The sequence below is a fragment of the Colletes latitarsis genome, chromosome 4 (genome assembly GCF_051014445.1).
Source record: "Colletes latitarsis isolate SP2378_abdomen chromosome 4, iyColLati1, whole genome shotgun sequence".
NCBI lineage: Eukaryota > Metazoa > Arthropoda > Insecta > Hymenoptera > Colletidae > Colletes > Colletes latitarsis.
Genome location: NC_135137.1, coordinates 26,807,271 through 26,829,037, shown reverse-complemented (window position 1 = coordinate 26,829,037; position 21,767 = coordinate 26,807,271). Strand labels below are relative to the sequence as shown.

At 30.8% G+C, this 21,767-nt stretch overlaps 1 protein-coding gene across 8 annotated transcripts in view; it reads left to right on the top strand.

Moving 5' to 3' along the window:
* The window catches only part of Wge (BAH domain and coiled-coil containing protein winged eye), a 646,012-nt gene that overhangs the window by 319,595 nt on the left and 304,650 nt on the right, over window positions 1-21,767 (top strand). The window contains exon 2 of one of the 8 annotated variants that reach the window (XM_076763821.1): window positions 6,517-6,668. The exons of the other annotated variants lie outside the window; for them this stretch is intronic. The gene's annotated coding sequence lies outside the window, so the exon portion shown is untranslated. The remainder of the gene's footprint in view (window positions 1-6,516; window positions 6,669-21,767) is intronic. 8 annotated transcript variants of the gene reach the window in all.

Here is a 21,767-nt window from a genome sequence, read left to right as displayed (position 1 = left end):
TTATTTTATACAGATATTTTGACCGTTACTTTGAATTCTTATAAATATGTAAAAATTGATTATTGAAACCTAGAAATAAATAATTAGTCACATTAAATAAGAAGAACATAACGTAAAAATAAATTAATACAAAAAGGAGGGTATTTATAATCGATAGTGAATTAATATCTAATATTAAAAATCTATACAAAACTATGCAATACTTTTAATCTAAATGTGCATACTTTGTACTTTAATTTCGTACAGAAAATTTACAAATTATGTCAAAATTTTTCAGTTTTTATCGAATAGTAGATAAAACGCCCTTGAAAACAAATTTCGTTTCAAATTGATACTGTAGTTAATTTCGGGGAAAACAATTATTTACGAAAAACTATTGACATAGTAACTATGTAAGTATCCTGTATACAAATTTATATTCATTTTCAATTAAATAAACAATTTATAATCCAGTTTTATCGAACACGAATCATATAATCAATAGGAACTGCTGAAACTTCTTTAGGTATATCACAGTAAATATCAAAATAAATATAAGAAACAATATAAATTATAACAGTAGCTATATTCATCTGTTAGAGGATAAAGATCCTTCTAAAATGAAACTTGTTTCAAGTCGATCGCGTGGTTAGTTCCGGAGATATAAGAGTTCAAAGCATTTGTTTACATTTCATTGATGACGTCGCGAGGTCATTGACCGCACGTACACGTAGTAAATAGTAAATAGTAGGTTTTTTGTAACATCACGTCATTCGATCACGACTGTCACGACTCACGTGCGAGAGAGAGAGAGAGAGAGAGAGAGAGAGAGAGAGAGAGAGAGAGAGAGAGAGAGAGAGAGGGGGGGGACCCGACACATCAGACGGAGACAGAGATAGTTGAATTTAAAAAATTACCCTATCATTTAAATTACGATATCTCCAAAATGGAAAGTCGGATTAACATAAACCAAAAAACCATTTTAAAGGGGAAGCCTTGCCACTTCTAATAGTGGTTCAATTATGGAGAAAACAATAGTAGTTTTGAAACTGTACGTGTGGAAAGTTTAACTATTTTTAATAGGATTTTCTAAGATAATGGAAACTGAAGATTCTCTTTTTTCATCTTTGCTATATATTTCCTATTTGCATCGGAAGCTAACCAGCTAATGCTAAATTTTGTTCAGTTTTTTAGGAAAATATATAAATCGTTCTACCGGCCAGATAAGCATAACTACATATTTTTCTCAGAAAACAAACAATAAGAACAGCAGTGAATATTAAAAAATTCATTGTACGTATACTATAAGAAAAGTCGTGGAATAAAATGGCGCTAAAATAACTACTAGTATACATATAATACAAATAATAGTACGTAAAATTTGAATGAAACATTTGTACAAGAAAATGTCTCCCGAAAAAGTGATATGGTATAAATGTCTTTTAGGCAGGATGATTAAGTTTGTAGAAATTAAAGGACAGATAAATACTTAAAGAATAACAATAATCGTACTGATATTCAGTTTTTGTTTCCATATATTAATTCATAGAAGTGTGATATCATTATGTTGCATCAATTTGATTTAATTTTGTTTAATTTATCCAATGGTGATCGATATTTATAATAATATTAAACTTACTTTATTTCAAAATAAAAAACGTCTTCGATAAAATAGACGCACCTCACTGTAGCTTCTGTGAGAACAGATCGTTAATAACAAATCAAATTCTATATGAATACAAAGGATTTGACGGATGAATATTATTTGTATCAATCATTTAATAAAATTTCTTTGGAGTTTTCAAACTATATTTTTGTGAACTTATGCCTGTTTTGCGCACTTCAATCCTGCAACTGCGTGTATGTAATTAGGTTTTCCGGAAATTCCCTGCGAATTTCGTAACTTTGTATTCATGAACTCGAAACGTAATAGTTCCAGTTGTTCACGTGTGTAACTACTTCGAAGAATATTGTATTCAGTGGCTTCCGTCTGTTACTTTGGTAACACACAGTTCCAACGTCACTTCATCCCAAAAAGACTATAATACGTTTTTAAGAGAATATTTTACTCTAGAACAAAATTTTTTAGTGGTTCTTTAGAATTTTGGAGGGGAAACAGTGAAATATTTTTATGTTAAGTTTGAATATATACATTTAAATCTATATTTGAAGAATATCCATAATTTTTTTGTAACTGCAATAAAATACTGGCCTATTTTTGCTATTATAAATATTATACAGGATGTTCCACATTTTTTTGTACACACTTCAACAGTGTGTAGTAAAAGTAAGATTAAAATGTTATATAAAAAAAAATCATAAATGCTTTGTTAAGAAGTTATGACAAAAATATGAAATGTAATGTTTTTTATTTACTAAAAGTTTGTTTAAAGAGAGCAACTGCTAGTTGAGGCACGAAAAAATATTTTTAACGTTGAATTACGTGGATATTAGGCGCTGAAATATTTTTTCTTCGATGATAACTTTTTGTCATATCGAATGCTTGCAAAAGATTTTATTTTGTTATAACTTTGTTTTCTTATTTAATGTCCTGAATCTCAAGCCAGTTTCACAGTTCATATTTTTGTTATTACTTCTTAACGAAGCATTTATGGATATTTTTTTATATAACATTTTAATCTTAGTTTTACTACACACTGCTGAAGTGTGTACGGAAAAATGCGGAACACCCTGTACATAAAGTTTGTCTTAAAACTGAAATGAACTTAATTTATAAAATTACGCATAAAATTCCCCATTAATCTTATCTTACCTTACTTCCTCCAAACAAATCTCTTTTCTACGAGCACGAATATAATTGACTGAATTGGCTGAATTAGGTATAATTTAAGGGTGACTTTGCAGAACTTTTGAAACAAAAACGGTCGAACAAGAAGTTCTGCGGTGTGTATAATATTGTTCAAAATTTTGTACCACAAGTTTACGACGCTTGTGACGTGCAGTGCCCGCTTGGGATAATAAACGCTGTTAAATTGCAGCATCTGCTCGCATTAGCTGCAGCCCAGTTTAAGAACCTCCTTCGCGTATATCTTCCTTGTGTTGCGCGCGTTGTTCCATAGGGGATAGGTATAAAATATCAAGAGGCGACAACTGGCGTCAGTTCTTGTGCCAAAAAACTGCGACGAACAGTCTCGCGGAACGTCGTTCTACGTATTGTTCGATATTCGCGCGCCATTTTCTAACGCCACACAGCAAGCCAGAAACACGAAAATGTAACTATTAGGTCGAGTCATAAGTAACTTCCGTTGTTTTATCAGACATTTATTTTGCTCTCATTAAATAACAAAATTATATTAATTTATTATGTATTCACCGCTATTATCTATAACCTTCTCCCATCTTCCTGGCAGTTTATCAATTCCTTCCTTGTAAAATGTGGTTGGTTTGGATTGAAAGAAGTTTTCGACAGCCTGCTTGACTTGCTCTTCAGAATTGAAGGTTTTTCCATTCAAAAAGTTTTGTAAGGAGCAGAAAAGGTGGTAGTTTGTCGTGGCAAGATCCGGGGAATAAGGTGGATGTGGTAAAACAGACCATCCAAGCTCAAGAATTTTTTCTTGAGTCACCCTTGCTGTATGTGGTCGCACATTGTCGTGTAAAAGAGTAACGTTTTTGCGATTGACGAGTGCAGGACGCTTTTCATGGAGTTTCTCTTGCACTCTTTGCAACTGTTGAACGTATCTATCCGCAGTAATCGTTAAATTTGACTTGAACAACTCGTGGTGAATTATTCCTTGACAATCCCACCATACACACAATAAAATCTTTTTGCCATGGATGTTTGCTTTCGGATCTGGTAGGGGTGGTTGATCCTTATCAAGCCACTGTCTTTTGTGGACTATATTGTCATTAGTAACCCATTTTTCATCGCCTGTTACAATTCTGTTTAAAAAAGGCTCAATTTTTACCCGTGAGAGCAGACTTGTGGCGATTGACATGCGATCTTCTTTATTCCGTTCACTGAGATTGTGAGGTACCCATACTCCTAACTTGCTGACTTTCCCTAATTTCTCCAGGTGGCGGTTAACAGTTGATTGTGATGTATTCAACCTTTCTGCTATACCTCTTGTTGATTTACGTGGATTTTGCTCCAATATTGCCTTTAAAAGGATGTCGTCAAAGTCGGAAGGACGTCCCGCCCTCGGTTCGTCTTTTAAGGTCGTATCTCCAGAACGGAATTTTATAAACCAATTTCTAACTGCCCGATCAGTTATTAGTCCTTCACCATATACACTGCATATTTTTTCAGCTGTCGCCTTAGCACTATTGCCTTGTTTAAATTCCCAAAGCATTACATAACGAATATGTACTTTTGGACTCTCCATTTCAGAGGTTATAAAAACAGTATAACGTAACGTGTATCGCACAAAACAGTTGACAAAAGATTAACTGAAGCCTCGTCTATATAGTGAAAACAAAAACTTGTTGTCATGGTAACTCATAGCGGGTAGATACGAACAATAGATTCTACTTAGCTGCATCGGAAGTTATAACTCGACCTAATAAAAACAAGAAAACCCACGATTATTTATACTAAATTGTATCCTTAGGCACTCGATCTCAACGATTACGAACCCGATATCAAAAGAAATAAATTTTAAAATGCTTTTAATAATTTGCATCCCATTTAGAAAAGTTAATTTTACTTTAGTAAACATTTTAACACTTTGACTGACACATGTCATATTTGAATGATAGGATTTGCCACTATGGAACTAGAAAAATTAATTCTCAAGTTGAGAGGGAAACAAATTTGAATAGTAAGGTTATAAAAATAAATACTGAAACAAATTTTAGGTCATGTAGTTTATAATGGTCTAGAAATCAAAATTTTAGTTTTCCAGAATATTTATAGTTTTAATCTGACAGTGAACATGTTAAGATGCAAATCAAATTCTGCGATCCCAAAATTCCCTGAATAATATTAAATTAATATTGAATTAAATCTTTAATAATAACTCTACAGAGACGAATACATTATAATATTGTCTGACACGTAACTTTAATATTATTATAATTTAAAATATAAATTATATAAATAAGATAATATTTACATAAATATATTAATTACAATATTTATGGTGTACGTTATTAATGTGTCTTACATATGCAATGAATAATATTTAATTTGACTTAACTTTTATTAGAAAAGATAAAGAAAATGTTATATAATCTTTTTACATAAACTGCAATTGTTTTTAAGATTTATTTAAAAGATATTTTAGTATTTTTACAAACAACAAATATGTATTAGAGAAACCAAAAGGCGATAAAAAGTGATCATTCGATATTGAATCATATTCAGTGAAATCAATTGAGCCGTTTAAATACCGTAAAGTTATTGAATGAAGATATTTCCTATCATAAAAGAATCTCCTATTTGCACGTTTAGAACTATACGAAGTTTGTGGTCGTTCTAATAAATGACAGTAATATTTTATTTAATAGCTCTAAATATGAGACAATATAGCTACAGTGGGAATGAAAGTGTGAAGTAGTGAAGCAGAATATATTGTTCGATGAATACATTTTTAATATCGATGTACATGAAAGGAAATGAAATAATAAATTGAGTAATAGATTCAATATTTATTTCTGTCGCTTTAAGTTAACACATTGACTGCTGCGGCGAAAACAAATAAACTTCAATATTTGTAAAGTTTTAAATGATGATAGTCGTTAGGAATGCTATAAAATATCAAGTAGGTCATTGAAATGTTGAATATTTTTGCCATTATAATTTAAACAAATTTCGAGGACATCCCTGGGTATGAAAAACTAACGTGATCAATGCATTTACGTGTTAACGCGAGTGATTAAATTTGATGTTGTCAAGGACAAGTTGACGATTACTACCTTAGAATACAGGGTGTTTGGCAACCCCTGGGAAAAATTTTAATGGGAGATTCTGGAGGCTAAAATAAGACGAAAATCAAGAATACCAATTTGTTGATTGAGACTTCGTTAAATAGTTATTAACGTTTAAAGTTCCGCTTGTAGAACGGCAACCTGCGAACAGCTGCGTCTCGCTGCGTCTTGCTGCGTCTCACTGCGTCCGCAGATTGCCGTTCTACAGGCGGAACTTTAAACGTTAATAACTTTTTAACGAAGTCTCAATCAACAAATTGGTATTCTTGATTTTCATCTTATTTTAGCCTCCAGAATCTCCCATTAAAATTTTTCCTAGGGGTTACCGAATACCTTGTATAGTGTGCATTACTGATAAGTTGGCAATTAGAAGGCATGCAGATCTGATTGGTTCTGGCGAAATAGGCTTGTCTGTTCCTAATCGAGGACTGCAGTGATTTTTCTTGCTACTGTGCTATCTCGAATGCCAACTTATCGACAACGCACCTTACCAAAAATGGCCACTTTCGAACATTGTCCTTTGTCTCGATGAATTTCTAAGCTCTAGTCGCCCATTACATCGAATAAAAAAATTACTCGAAATATGAACATTCTCTCTGTTTTTAACGTCATAGAAAATGTTTGCTTTAATCGAATCTATTGATTGTTCAGAAACTCGCAAGGGAGAAAGACAGAAACGTGGAACAAATAAAATATAATCATCAATACCGAGGTGCGGTCTTCCATTTCATCAGACTGGTTGGATTTTAAAGAACTTCGAGAATACGGAAAGAAATATCGTTCGATCGATTTTCTGACTTCTGGTGAGTCATTTTTATTATCATCGAGTTTTAGAGCGGCGGTGTTGAGAAGTTCTTTCTCCTCCAGTCGTTTTGAGAATGTATTTTCTTTTGAAGTTCCTTCTGCTCTGCGTGTTTCTCGTTTTTTTTCTGTTTGGCTGTCTCCTTTCGTGCAGCTTGAAAGGTTCCTTCAAAGGTACACGAGAACGTTGTGGCTTGACTTTTTTATGCGCTAACTATGGTTCTTGCACGTTTTGCACGATCGTCCGCGATTGATCGTGCACGTATCGTTGTTTCTAGAAATTGTTGTGTCTGCATCTTGGAACTTGGCGCTTCGCACTCTGTCCTAGGGATTTTATCGTGGCGCTGTGCAGCGATCGGAAGAATAGAGATGGACGTACTCGAATAGTTTTATAATCAACATACATAAAATGCTGAATAGATATATTAAATAAACATTCGACGGAAAAGTGCTCATTAGTAGATAAGAGAGGTCCACGATTACAGTTTTGCAAAATATAAAATATATTTTTAACTCTTAAGGAGGTATTGCTGTCTAGACTGTCAATTTCACGGCCCTTGTTGTGATTTTTTTTCTAATGATAGGTAGGCTGTTTTGTACTGAGACTTTGTAGATGTATTTATTCATCTTATAAGCACGTACAATATTTTTTTCATGGAAAAATATTAAAAATCGTGGGAATTATAACTTCTTATTTAATAGCTCTTTTGGAAAAGGTGCTCCAATGGCTTCCAGGATTCCAGATAATTTGAAACAGAGGGGGTTAAAGTATCTTCATAAGGAAGGTTGTAGTTATAGCAGGAACTAGGGAGAAGTCAAAATCCTGATAAATAAAGAAATGGCAACGCTTCAAGTTTCGAATTTCTATTTGTTAATCGTTCTTTTGTCTTTAGTGTATCAAAAAGATAGTAAAACTCAATATTTTTTTAAATCTCTAGTTCCAGCTATAAAGGCGCGTCTGCTGAATATTCTCTCCAAATTTGAAGTCAATCGGTTTGCTAGATCTTGAAATATCATGTAAGCCAGTTTAAATGCGTTTTTTTAAACAAGAAGCTATAACTCTCGCAATTTTTAATATTTTTTAATGAAAAAAATACTATACATACCTATAAGACAAATAAATATATCTGCAAAATATCACTACAAAACAACCTACCTGTCGTTAAAAAAAAAATCACAAAAAAAGACCGAAGAAATGACAGCCTAGACAGCAATACTCCCTTAAATTAATTTACTAGATTATCAAATGCTAGAATTTAAATTTAACCGAATAACAGTCTTCGAGGCTGGAGTTATAGTTACATTATTCGTCACGATATAGTTAATTATAAATCTTAACTGTGAGATGGTGAATAATAGAAACAACAAATAAAACGTTATTAATCTAGATAGAAATACATTGAATATTGAAATTGAATAAAGTATTCTTTACGTATTCATCTATAAGGCAATTACAAAACATTTGTATATTTTGTATTTGACAATTAAACTGAATAAAAGTATCTTGTAGATTCGTAGCTATCGAAAATGATTAAGAATAGAGTTAAAAATATATTCCTAAATGAAAATATTGAAATTCGAAAGTTTGTCAAATGTACAGGCGTTTCATTGATGAGCGAAACGATTCAAACTCTGTTGCACTTTCTAAACAATCGTGAAAATTTAATTTTTGTCCCTAATAGACAGCTTCAATTTATTTTAGAAAAGTTTGTTTATTTAATTCTAATTATTATTAGAAATTATTAGATAATTTATTCGGGAATTAGTCGAGTTTACGAATATTTTATTCTAACTTCCGACCATGACACTAAGATCTTGGGTCTTTTTCAAATGTAGCACTAAAACGTTTACTATAAACGAAAATTACCTACGAATGTATTTTAAAGATGGACAGTTTTGTTTACGTATTATTTTATTTAATTCTAATTATTATTAGAAATTATTAGATAATTTATTTGAGAATTAGTCGAGTTTGCGAACATTTTATTCTAGGTTTCGACCATGACACTAAGATCTTCGTCCGTAAAAATAATTGGCACAAACCTAGAATTATAGTTACAATATTAATAAAAAAAGAAACGAGAATTCATATTGTTATGCTAATCTATAATTTTAGGGTTACATCAATTATTTCTACGAACGAAGACCTTAGTATCACGGTCGAAAGTTAGAATAAAATATTTGTATACTTGATTATTTGTTCGATGTAATTTTATTATCCCAAAAATATCATTTTATGTTTTGTACAATGGCATTTAATTCTTATATTTTTTAGGAACGATTAATTTTAGTTCGGTGAACGACAAGAATTTTAGGTCAGGATTAATAATTTCTCTTTCTAATCCTTAAATAAAATCTTCAGGTATTTCTGTATATGTAATACATTCTTTATTTTATTTTGCAATGTCACTCGCTTCGCTTTTATTACGGTACATATTTTATTATATACACATTATGGTCGAAACGGTGAAATAATTATCAAGAAAAAACTTTTCTTTAATTAATTTCTATTACGTGGACTTCCATTAGTTCTGTACATCAGTATTTATTTATTTTATCTATTTTATATTACTTCATCATGTCAATATTTCATCGAGTATTTTTGTCCTTTTTAGGTAAGTTACAAATTTGTTGGCATACCCAACAATCATTAACCCTTTGCACTCCTATGTCGACATCAATTTTTATCTTAGGAGCTCCTTTGTCGAGTCCCATTTGACATTTTTTCAAGTCCAAATCAAAGAGATATCATACACTTGAAAATTAAAAAATACAACAATAGTGTAAATAAAACAGATATTTAATTGAATTTGTTTGTTCCTCTGTTTGTTTAAATTACTCTACTTTTTAGCTAACGTACATTTCAAATAAAACACTTAAAAGCGTTGGGAGCTGCTGATAACAAACTTCAAATATAATTCGGAGTGCAAAGGGTTAACAATCGATAGATTTTTAATTTATTTTTAGATTTTTAGACGTCCAGTTGTTATACCTGCGCGTGGTACATTTCAGCAGGCTATAACTTCGTTAGTTTTCTGAATTTCAATTTAATATTTCATAGATATATTTTCGAGACTACATACTAAAAGAAAACGTAAAATAAAATTCGATCTTTTTAATTCCACAAAGTAGAGAGGCTCCTTAAGTTAGAAATTCCATTCTTAATATATTATCTTCAATTAAGACCAATCAATTTTGTAAATTTGACATAATATTTATAGAATAGAAGTACTAAAATAGCAAAGTGCTAAAATTAAACAGATTGTAATTTTTGTGCAGTTATTTTTACTGATCGTAGTTGGTAGCGTTGGAACGGAGATATAAGGAGGAATCCCATGGTAGAATGCCCAATAATGTGTAATGGGGTTGTGAGGGAACACGTGTAGAAATATCTATGTACGTTTATGGTTAAAATAGAAATAAATGTGTTGAAATAATAATGAGTTGCTTAGAGTTGTTTAGAATGAACCAAACACAATCTCAACAAAAATGGCATTTCATCGTGCAACTAAAATTTCATAATTTCGAGTGAATTTCAAGTCCGCTTGTCGGTAACGTAAGTCACGTTGGTAATTAAAGGCGAATGGGGAAAAAGGGAGAAAATATCGATGTTTCTGTATCGGAAAGTTTAATTACGAACGAAACTTGCACGTGCATTCCTTTAATTGGCTGCGGTGAATTTTCTTGCACGCTAGTCCGAAGGCGAGGTTGCGCCCGTAGCGGTACTTTTGCATGAATTATTTCCACGTAATGTGCATTTCGAAAGAGCGGTTTTTCTCGGCGTGTGTCTTGCGACACGATCGGCGAATCACGAGCAACTCCGCCGAGCTGTTTTATTGCGGATGCAATAAAAGTTGCTGCGCCCTCCCACGGTGCATCGTGCCCGTTGCACATGCAGCCGTCTTCTTATTCTACCGGCTGTTCCACGATAAGAGTCCTTAGAGCGGAAGAGCTGCGTTTCAAACTCGTTCGCCTCTCAGAGATTTAGCCAGTCGTACGATACAGAGTGTCCCGTGAAAATTCTACTTTTCTTTTACGATCAAAGAAACAGCAAATTTTCTGATCTCAATCCATTTGGAATAAAAACATTTACTATCAAAGAAACGTTTTTCAAATGCAGCACTGAAACGTTTATTATAAAAGAAAAGTCTTTTTCTTTTCCAAATGCAGCACTAAAACGTTTATTATAAAAGAAACGTCTTTCAAATGTAGGACTAAAACGTTTATTATTAAAGAAACGACTTTTTCTTTTTCAAATGTAACACTAAAACGTTTACTATAAAAGAAATGTTTTTCAAATGCAGGACTAAAACGTTTATTATTAAAGAAACGTCTTTTTCTTTTTCTAATGCAGCACTAAAATGTTTCTATAAAAGAAACATTTTTCAAATGGAGCAATAAAACGTTTGCTATAAAAGAAACGTTTTTCAAATGCTGTACTAAAACGTTTACTATAAAAGAAACGTTGTTTTCCTTTTTCAAATGCAGCATTAAAACGTTTACTATAAAAGAAACGTTTTTCAAATGCTGTACTAAAACGTTTACTATAAAAGAAACGTTGTTTTCCTTTTTCAAATGCAGCATTAAAACGTTTACTATAAAAGGTAAAGCGTTTTAATGCTGCATTTGAAGAAGAAAACAACGTTTCTTTTATAGTAAACAATTTAGTGCTGTATTTGAAAAGGAAAACAACGTTTCTTTTATAGTAAACATTTTAGTGCTGTATTTGAAAAGGAAAACAACGTTTCTTTTATAGTAAATGTTTTAGTGCTGCATTTGAAGAAGAAAACAACGTTTCTTTTATAGTAAACGTTTTAGTGCTGTGTTTGAAAAGGAAAACAACGTTTCTTATATAGTAAACGTTTTAGTGCTGAATTTGAAGAAGAAAAAAACGTTTCTTTTATACTAAACATTTTAGTGCTGTATTAAAAAAAGAAAACAACGTTTGTTTTATAGTAAACGTTTTCGTGCTGTATTTGAAGAAGAAAACAACGTTTCTTTTATAGTAAACGTTTTAGTGCTGTATTTGAAGACGAAAAAAACGTTTCTTTTATACTAAACATTTTAGTGCTGTATTTAAAAAAGAAAACAACGTTTGTTTTATAGTAAACGTTTTAGTGCTGTATTTGAAAAAGAAAACAACGTTTCTTATATAGTAAACGTTTTAGTGCTGTATTTGAAAAAGAAAAAAATGTTTCTTTTATACTAAACATTTTAGTGCTGTATTTAAAAAAGAAAACAACGTTTGTTTTATAGTAAACGTTTTCGTGCTGTATTTGAAGAAGAAAACAACGTTTCTTTTATAGTAAACGTTTTAGTGCTGTATTTAAAAAGGAAAACAACGTTTGTTTTATACTAAACATTTTAGTGCTGTATTTAAAAAAGAAAACAACGTTTCTTTTATAGTAAACAATTTAGTGCTGTATTTGAAAAGGAAAAAAACGTTTCTTTTATACTAAACATTTTAGTGCTGTATTTAAAAAAGAAAACAACGTTTGTTTTATAGTAAACGTTTTCGTGCTGTATTTGAAGAAGAAAACAACGTTTCTTTTATAGTAAACGTTTTAGTGCTGAATTTGAAAAGGAAAACAACGTTTCTTTTGTAATAAACGTTTTAGTGCTGCATTTGAAAAAGGAAAAAACGTTTCTTTTATAGTAAACGTTTTAGTGCTGTATTTGGATACACAAATTGTCTCTGTAGAAGAGGTACCAACATTATTTGTATTATATTTTAGAGACAATAATTGCGTTTCACGTTACCAATAAACCGATGCAAATATTGAGTACTTTTCACAAAGTTGCGCGTTTTTATTCTAAATGGAAAACACAAATGATGTTGGTATTTTTTCTACAAAGCAACTTGTGTATCCAAACGCAGCACTAAAACGTTTACTATAAACGAAAATTGCCTAGGAATGTATTTTAAAGATGGACAGTTTTGTTCACGTAAATGTCAAATTTAAAGAAACGCTGGTAATTTTTTTCTTTCGTATTTTATCGGCATTAAAGTCTCTCGAAATTTGAAAAATATCTGCACGTATGCGCTATTTTATCAAAATGTTTTTATCTATTTTCATGTTACAAATATTTTACATTAATACGTTTCGGTATCATTCAACAAACTAAAATATATAAGGAATTCGAAGAAACAACAAAATCATAAAAATATCTACTCTTAGTTTATTTATACGTATAAGAAAGTAAATAACGAAATTTCATTCCAATAAAGACATTTAATGTATAATGGTAAAAAAATGCAAAATTATTTTCGATCGAAAAATATGCAAATATGCATTTTGTACTATTCCTTTACAAAAACAGTTATTATGTTACACAGTGTGACCATTATTACTTCCTTCGTATTTCATATATTTTTTAAAAATTATATCTACTTAATCAACCTCTGCATCAACTAGTAGTTGTTTCCATCGATTTGTCTTAGTTTTGTTGATTTTCTTTTTTGTTTAAAATTCCATTAAAGTTTTTGTCATCAGGTTCTTTATATTCCCATTTAAATTCATTATGTCACCTATATCATTTTTAATTTTAAAATCATAGTAGAAACATAACACATTTTGAGAAAATGAATTTTCCGTGTCTTGTAGATATTTTAAAGTGTCATTTGAGTGTAAACTTATGATATTACCCAATTTCTTATTCTCTAACATACACCTCTATGATTCTTGCTGTCATATTTGCTCATAAATTACAATATTAGTATTAATTCGACCAATTGCTCAATTTGTTACGAAGTATATACTATTTTCAGTAATTTTATTAATCAAAGGATTTTCTCTAATAGAATTATACTTATAAAAATATATACAAAATTTTCTGTATTAATTCTTTCTGTTTATATATTATTTTTAATTATATTATTATCCTAAATGATTTGAATCGAACTTTTTTTGATTTAATTGAAATTGAATCTGAAATAGTTCTTGGATTTAATACAGAATATTTCAGACGAAAATTAACATTAATTTTTACTATGGAGTATACAATTTAAATTTTATTCTATAGAATTCTTATTTATTTTATATTTTGGTCGTGTCTTTGATAGCCTGTGTTCCTATTATTTAAAATATCGATAAAAATTTGTTGGACGTTGCGATGATTGATAGAGCGATCACTTTTTCCACGAAATTAATTAAATTAATGAAATTGGAATTTTCATAGAAACTGAAAAGCACAGTCAAAAAGCGACATCGAAATATATCGGAGTTAAAATAAAATAGCGCGATGATAAGCAGAGTAGGTTTGATTGTTAATCAATCGACATTTCGTTCGAACGTTTCGATGAAATTTTCAAATACATATTTCTATGAGCAGAGAAGCATTTTGTACGTTATGAAATGTGAATGAAACAGAATATACTTTTTATATCTGGTATCATACGTCGTTTCAAAGATAAAAATTGTTTTACTTTATTTTTTGCATTTATGGCTTTTATTGCACAAGTTCCTATTATACTTTTAAAGTAAACATTCGTCTACAGAAAAAATTTATTACATATTAATCGTCGATAATTATGCAATATGATTAAAAAAAGTAAAGTGTGGAAAGAAACAAAGTCTAGGTGAAATTCTATTCTTAAATCTAGTTTTAAAAGATAATTGCAATTATGCAGCATGCTTTAATAATGATATTGGTACTTTTTTTTTATTAACAACAGCACTACATACTTTTAATTTCATACGAGTGTTATTCTATAGTTAAATTCTTTTGACAGTGAGTATTATTTCAGACGATATTTTGTCGTGTCGCATGGAAATTTACATGCGTACGATCGATGTAATAATAATTATTCGTAAAAGTTTATTGAATGGAAAAAAGGGGGTAAAATAAAAGTCACCAGAAAAATATATTTATGCGAACAGAGTAAAACGAGCAACGAAACGGAATATTGATTTTACTCATATCCTGTAACAGCAAATATACGCGGGATATTAATAGAAAATATTTCTGAGAATATAATTCATTAATGTTTTTGGACAAGCGTATAAATCAAAGCATATATTCGTATGAATTGTATTTATAAATGCAAGTAATGTCTGAAAATGTATACGAGCTGAAAGTCCGTACTTTGCAGAAATGCACTATTGTTCAAATTTTATGGTAACAAATATTAATAAATGTTACGAAATTTGTTAAAATAAATTCGTAAGCGTGATTTTTCAATCCATGATTATTGCACGACTTGTACGGTCGGAAATATTAAACTGGTGGTACTTTTTTGTGGATAAAAATGAATGCAAATGGACTGAAAGTGTGTGCAAGGTGTTTGAAAGAAAGTCGAGAAAGCAGAGTTCGAAATGTGGTGAGAAAAAGTTATGTGTAGTCTGCGACATTTATCATTTGGAGACAGCAGGAGAATGTCAGTCGCTCTGATAACATTGATAAGAACACAATTGTTCACTGATTCGAAGTACACGAGTGTTTCACCCAGACTCGAATGAACACTGTTCTTTTGGTTTTCTCAAACGCTAAATATCACGGTTGTCACAAATTGGAAGAATAAAACAGGTAACTCGAAATAATGTAAGACGATTTATTTTATATTAATAGTATATTCTTATTGTTTGGTGTATCTTAAAAACATTGAGCAGCATGAGTTTTTTAAATTAATTTATTTAATATTTCGTCGCATTGAAAATTATTAACGACCGTCGGTTATATTTATAACATTTAATATACAGCAAGAATTATACAGAGTGTTCGGCCATCTCTGGGAAAAATTTTAATGGACGATTCTAGAGGCCAAAATAAGACGAAAATCAAGAATACCAATTTGTCGATGGAGGCTCCGTTAAAAAGTTATTAAAGTTTAAAGTCGCATACACGCAGCTGGTCGCAGATTGCTGTTCTACAGGCGCAACTTTAAACGTTAATAACTTTTTAACGAAGACTCAATCAACAAATTGGTATTCTTGATTTTCGTCTTATTTTGGCCTCTAAAATTCCCCATTAAAATTTTTCTCAGGGGTGGCCGAATATCCTGTATACAGAAGTAAAATTTGTTGCAGAAGTTTATTAACGAATTCATACAACCCTCTATATTAAGAAGAATTATATTCAAGAAAATTTTATGAAACGTTTATATAAATTACTGTAAATTTTATATACATTGAATAAATATACAATTATGTATAATTATTTACTTACATTCTATCTTGTATATAACAGTATTTAAGTTTTACATTTTTTCATATTGATTTTAGTCTATTACTGTTTCCTTTTCATTATATTACATTAGTATTTTTTATTTTTTCAGTAAATTAGAATTTTTCTTAGGTATTTCTCAGGATAGTTGATAGATTTTCGTCTTCGTGTATGTTTTTGTGGACCGATTATACTTTTACCATGAGCTTTATTCAATTTCTGTTACTTTGAAAACTATAGCGATACTTATACACGTAGTATGGTAACGATCTTATACAAAATAACAAAATTAAATTAAACGGTATTCTGAAGCACTTTTTTGTTTTTCTTTTACTTTCTTTTATCATTTATATTTGTAACTTGAGAAAGGATTTCATTAAATTAAAATTTTGTATTTAAAATATTATTTGAATGGTTCAAAACTCTTCAATCTATGACACAAATAGGTCCAATAACATAATTTTGTTACGGTGTGTTCAGTATAAAACATATCACTTCTGAATGTAATGATTTTCATAGTTGCAGGAAAAATATAAAAATTAAAAATAACATAAGTGATAATGAACTCAAGTGAAAACATGTGTAACCTTACTCTGTATTATTAATATATTCTTTAAGCTCTGAAAGAATAATATGAAAACATTTAATGATCGCTTATAACAAATAAACAAACAAATAAAAGAAGGTTAAATATTAAGATGTAATTATGAATATTTGAAAATGGAACATAAATCTTTAAAATTACGTGCATTTATGTAATCTGTATTATTTTTTTACAATAACTATTGTGCAATGTTTAACGAGAGATTTTCTTTCGCATTTTTTTTAATCAAAATGAAAAAGAAACGAGATATACATTATTGACGATGTGAAAATCTAATGAAATTCGAGTCAAATAAATTCGCATTGAAACGAGTTCAAAGTAGAAAATATAAAAACGGAAGTCGCTTAATGCGAAATGGGTAATTTTTCAAGTATTCAACAAACGCGTAGAATCACTGAGATTTTCACAAAGAAATGACCGCGTGAACTTTAAATATAACTGAAATGTGAGGCGAATACACCTTTCAGTTTTAACGAACTAAGCTTAAAAGTGAATAAGGAAACCAAGCAGATGACTTTCAAATCGATAATGTAGCGGGTTAAGTCTGGATGGAGGAACGAAGTGAAAAGATGGTAAAGTGTACACAGTAAAATATTCTTTTTATGGTATAAAAGACACACTGATATAGTAGAAAATTGTGAAATGGGGATATTCTGCCTTTCAGGCTGTATATACAGGGTGTTCGGAAAACCCTGGGGAAAATTGTAATGGGAGATTCTAGAAGTCAAAATAAGACGAAAATCAAGAATGCCAATTTGTTGATTCAGACTTCGATAAAAAGTTATTATCGTTTAAAGTTCTGCCTGTAGAACGGCAATCTGCAAACAGCTGCGTACGCGCGATAGTGGTTCTCACTCATAAAACTATATGGCGGTCGATATATCACTAAGTAGAGTTTCTCATGTTGAGTGAGAACCACTATCGCATGCACGCAGCTGTTCTACAGATGGAACTTTAAACGTTAATAACTTTTTAACGAAGCCTCAATCAACAAATTGGTATTCTTGATTTTCGTCTTATTTTGGCCTCTAGAACCTCCTATTAAAATTTTTCCCAGGGTGGTTTTCCCAAAAAACAGATTCTTTAAATCGAAGGAGATATTTTATGTGGCAAAATTGAATATTTTATTATTAGTCACAATAAAAGAACTATTATTAACACGTTGACTGCAACGCCAATTCTCCATGTCCAAAGATATCCTCGACATTTGTTCAAATTACAATAATTCACAATTTTACAAGTATTAGGGTTCTTTCACTGTAAACAATATTGCAAGATGTTGTACGTTTAAAATATCGATTATCAATAATCACTATAACAGTCAACGTATTAAGATTGAGATTTTTCTTTCCAATTTGTGCTATCAATATTATTCAATTTCAAAAACAGACCTGTAATATTGTCTATAAAACAGAGAGCAATAGAAATCAGGTTACCCTTACGTATATAACAATAAACTAACACAGTATATTTTGTGTAATTCACAAAAATGACCTACTATTTTTATGGCTAAATTCTTCCATATTAACTCCAAGCAGTACTGAAGTAACTTAATGGAATGTTTACCAAATTGAATACTAGCTAACATTTATTGTGGACTATGTTTTACATACTAAATTGAATTTCTTTAGAATGACTGTATCGCTGGAAAGATATTTAAAGGATCTATTGGAAATTCAACGAGCTTTCGTATGCATATATGTATGTAATGTATGTTTGAAGTCAAAAACAGTATTTAGTTGTACCTCAACTCTGTGCAGTAAAGACATTAAAGAAGGAAATAAAAGTAAAATAGTACAAAAGTTATAAAGCTCGTTATAAATTCAAAAAACATATAAAAATTCCGTAAATGATTATTTATGAAATGCGAATTCAATTTAAAAACAAGATAATTTTTCCATAATTGACATCCTGATGCTTATATCTTGTCGACAGAAAGGAAAACACTTGATTTCGTAATTTACGTCTCTCTTTGAGACACCATAATCTTTACTTTGAATTTGTGAAACATTGTAATTATTTTAATATTATACGTAAAATTTTACATTTTGACATATATCCATATTATTTTCTTATCTCTTTAATTATACACTTAATTGCCCCAATTTTTATAGATCGTTGTTATGTTTAATACAGGTATACCATTTACTTAAAAGTAAAGTATATTTTAATTTCAAATTTAAGAAACACATTCACTAGCATATTCTAAATAGCATTAAATTAAATTAGATTTAATACAATTAAATTTCTTCTTAACGGTTACGTGAATAGCGAGTAAATTAAAAGATTGATAATTCCAGAAACACGTTTATCAAGACTTTCAACAGTCACTCTGTTGCGTCGCGACGTTCCGTACAGTTTTTATAAAAAGTTCAATTCACTCTGTGGTAATTACGCCTCGTAAAATGTTTCGGTACGTGAATCGAGAGACTCTGTTTCAAAGTTCCGTTCATAGAACCAATGAAAGAAAGGAGATCGAACCGAAGAAGCACTTTCATCCTCTATCCTCAAAGAGTCATTCAGCCCTTTCGATCATGAACTTCCGATGAACAGCATCCCGAGAATCTCTTTTGACGAGGTTTTCCCGGATCGATGGAGGTCTGCCCTCGAAATCGCTCTTCCCCGATCCTACGTTAACGTCGCAGGGGTGTCGTGTTTCCAACGACCATTTGAATTAAGGTGGACACGCGGCAGATGGACGCATACAGGCGCCACTCCGCCCTGCTGAACAGAAATTCTACTCGCAAACGTCGATCCATGCGACACGAGCTTCTTTGTGGGTTCTATTGTAGTTATGAATAAGATTGACACGTTTGTAACAAAACTCAACTATACAGGTTCGGTCACCGCTGAGAAAAATTTGAATGGGAGATTCTAGAGGACAAAATAAGACGAAAATCAAGAATAGCAATTTGTTGATTAAAGCTTCGTTAAAAAGTTATTGACATTTAAAGTTCCGTCCGTGAGACGACAACCTGCGAACAGCTGCATGCTGAGAGAGAACCACTATCGCGTAACAAGATACACGTTCTTCGCATTTTACAACAACCTCCTGTCGATTTTTCTAAAAATTTAGTTTTTCATTTTTGATAATTTTATTTGACGCCCTACAGAAAAGTTGTCTAATACTTTATTGTAGGTACCCATGAGCTCTATTTCAGAAAAAAGTTTCATTGAAATATATTCACTATCGTGGGAGTTATGGCCGTTTGAAAAGTGGACCATTTTTATGTGGTTTTTCTCATTTTAGAGGGTCAAGGAACAACTTTTTCATTATTGTTAGAATTTCAATATATTCTATACTAAAATACGCGTCGTTTGCTTTTTTAAACATTAAAATCGTCCAATCCGTTCAGAAATTATGACATTTTAAAGATACGCATGAAATTTTAGGGTAGCATTTCTGGCCTCAGATTAGATTTTCGGTAAGGAATTTTTTTCTCGAAAATGCGTAGGATTTCGGAAGTATGTCTATTGACCAAAAATGATTGTAATTGACTCGTGCAATCGAAAATAATTTTTCTAGAATGATTTGAAATTTTTTTTTTACGTCGAAAAATTTCAGCACCTACTCGAATTTTTTTCTGGATAGTGAGTGAAATTTCGGGAGTATGTATATTCACCAAAAATGATTGTAATTGACCCCCGCAACCGAAAATAATTTTTTCAGAATTAATTAAAAATTTTTTTTTTCGCCGAAAAATTTAGGCACCTACCCCTTGTCGATTTTTCTTAAAAATTAGTTTTTCATTTTTGATAATTTTATTTGACGCCCTATAGAAAAATTGTCTAATACTTTTTTTGTAGGTACCCATGAGCTCTACTTCAGAAAAAAGTTTCATTCAAATATATTCACTATCGTAGGAGTTATGGCCGATTGAAAAGTGACCATTTTTATGTGGTTTTTCTCATTTTAGAGAGTCAAGAAACAACTTTTCGAATATTTTTACGATTTGCACATATTCTCCATCAAAATACGCGTAGTTTGCTTTTTTAAACATTAAAATCGTCCAATCCGTTCAGAAGTTATGACATTTTAAAGATTCGCATGAAATTTTAGGGTAGCATTTCTGGCCTCAGATTAGATTTTCGGTAAGGAATTTTTTTCTCGAAAATGCGTAGAATTTCGGAAGTATGTCTATTGACCAAAAATGATTGTAATTAACCCCCGCAACCGAAAATAATTTGTTTAGAACGATTTGAAATTTTCTAATTTCGCCGAAAAATTTCAGCAGTCGATTTTTTTTAAAAATTCGTTTTTGATTTTTAGTAATTTTCTTTGATGCTCTACACAAAAATTGTTTAATACAATTTTGTAGGTATCCATGAACTCTACTTTTCCCCGAAATTTCAATCAAATCTATTCACTATTATAGGAGTTATGGCCGTTTGAAAATTGGACCATTTTTATCGAGGTTTTGTCACTTTACGAAATTAAAGAACAACTTTTCGAATATTTTTGAGATTTCTACATATTCTTCACTAAAATACGCATTATTTGCCTTTTGAAACATTAAAATCCTCCAATCCGTTCAGAAGTTATGATAGTTTAAACATTTGCATGAAATTTCGGGGGTGTATTTGTGGCTTCACAGTAGATTTTCGGTAAGGAAGTTTTTTCTCAAAAATACGTAGGATTTCGGGGTTATGTGTAATGACCAAAAATGATTGTAATCGACCTCTGCAACCTAAAATAATTTTTTTAGAACGATTTGAAAAATTTTTTTTCGCCGAAAAATTTCAGCACCTACCTGAATTTTTTTCTCAAAAGTGGGTAGGATTTCGAGGATATATGCATTTACGAAAAATGATTGTAATTGACCCCCGCAACTAAATATATTTTTTTCAGAATGATTTGAAATTTTTTAATTTAATTTTCTAATAACTTTTTAAGGAAGCCTCACTCAAGAAATTGAAATTCTTGATTTTCGTTTTATATTGGCCTCTAGAATCTCCCATTAAAATTTTTCCCAGGAGTGACCGAACACCCTGTGTATTGAGAGCAATAAAATAAAAATTGTAATTTCTGCATGTATCAAAATCATTGAAATCGGTGAAAGAGCCTCTAATGTAAATATTTAAAGAGAATTACCATACCAAAATAGATCATACACAGCTTTTCAACATGGTTTGCTTGAAGATTGTTTATTATTAGAACCACATTGCCTACGGTATCTGTTGAGACAGTATATTGTGATAGGTGCAGCACAAAAATAGCAAAATTGATTAAAATCGATTAATCGACACATAAATTAATAACATCGACCACTACTTTAACTTTTACATTATTTACGAGCATTCGTACACTCTGTTTATTAAAGCGTAGTCCAATGAT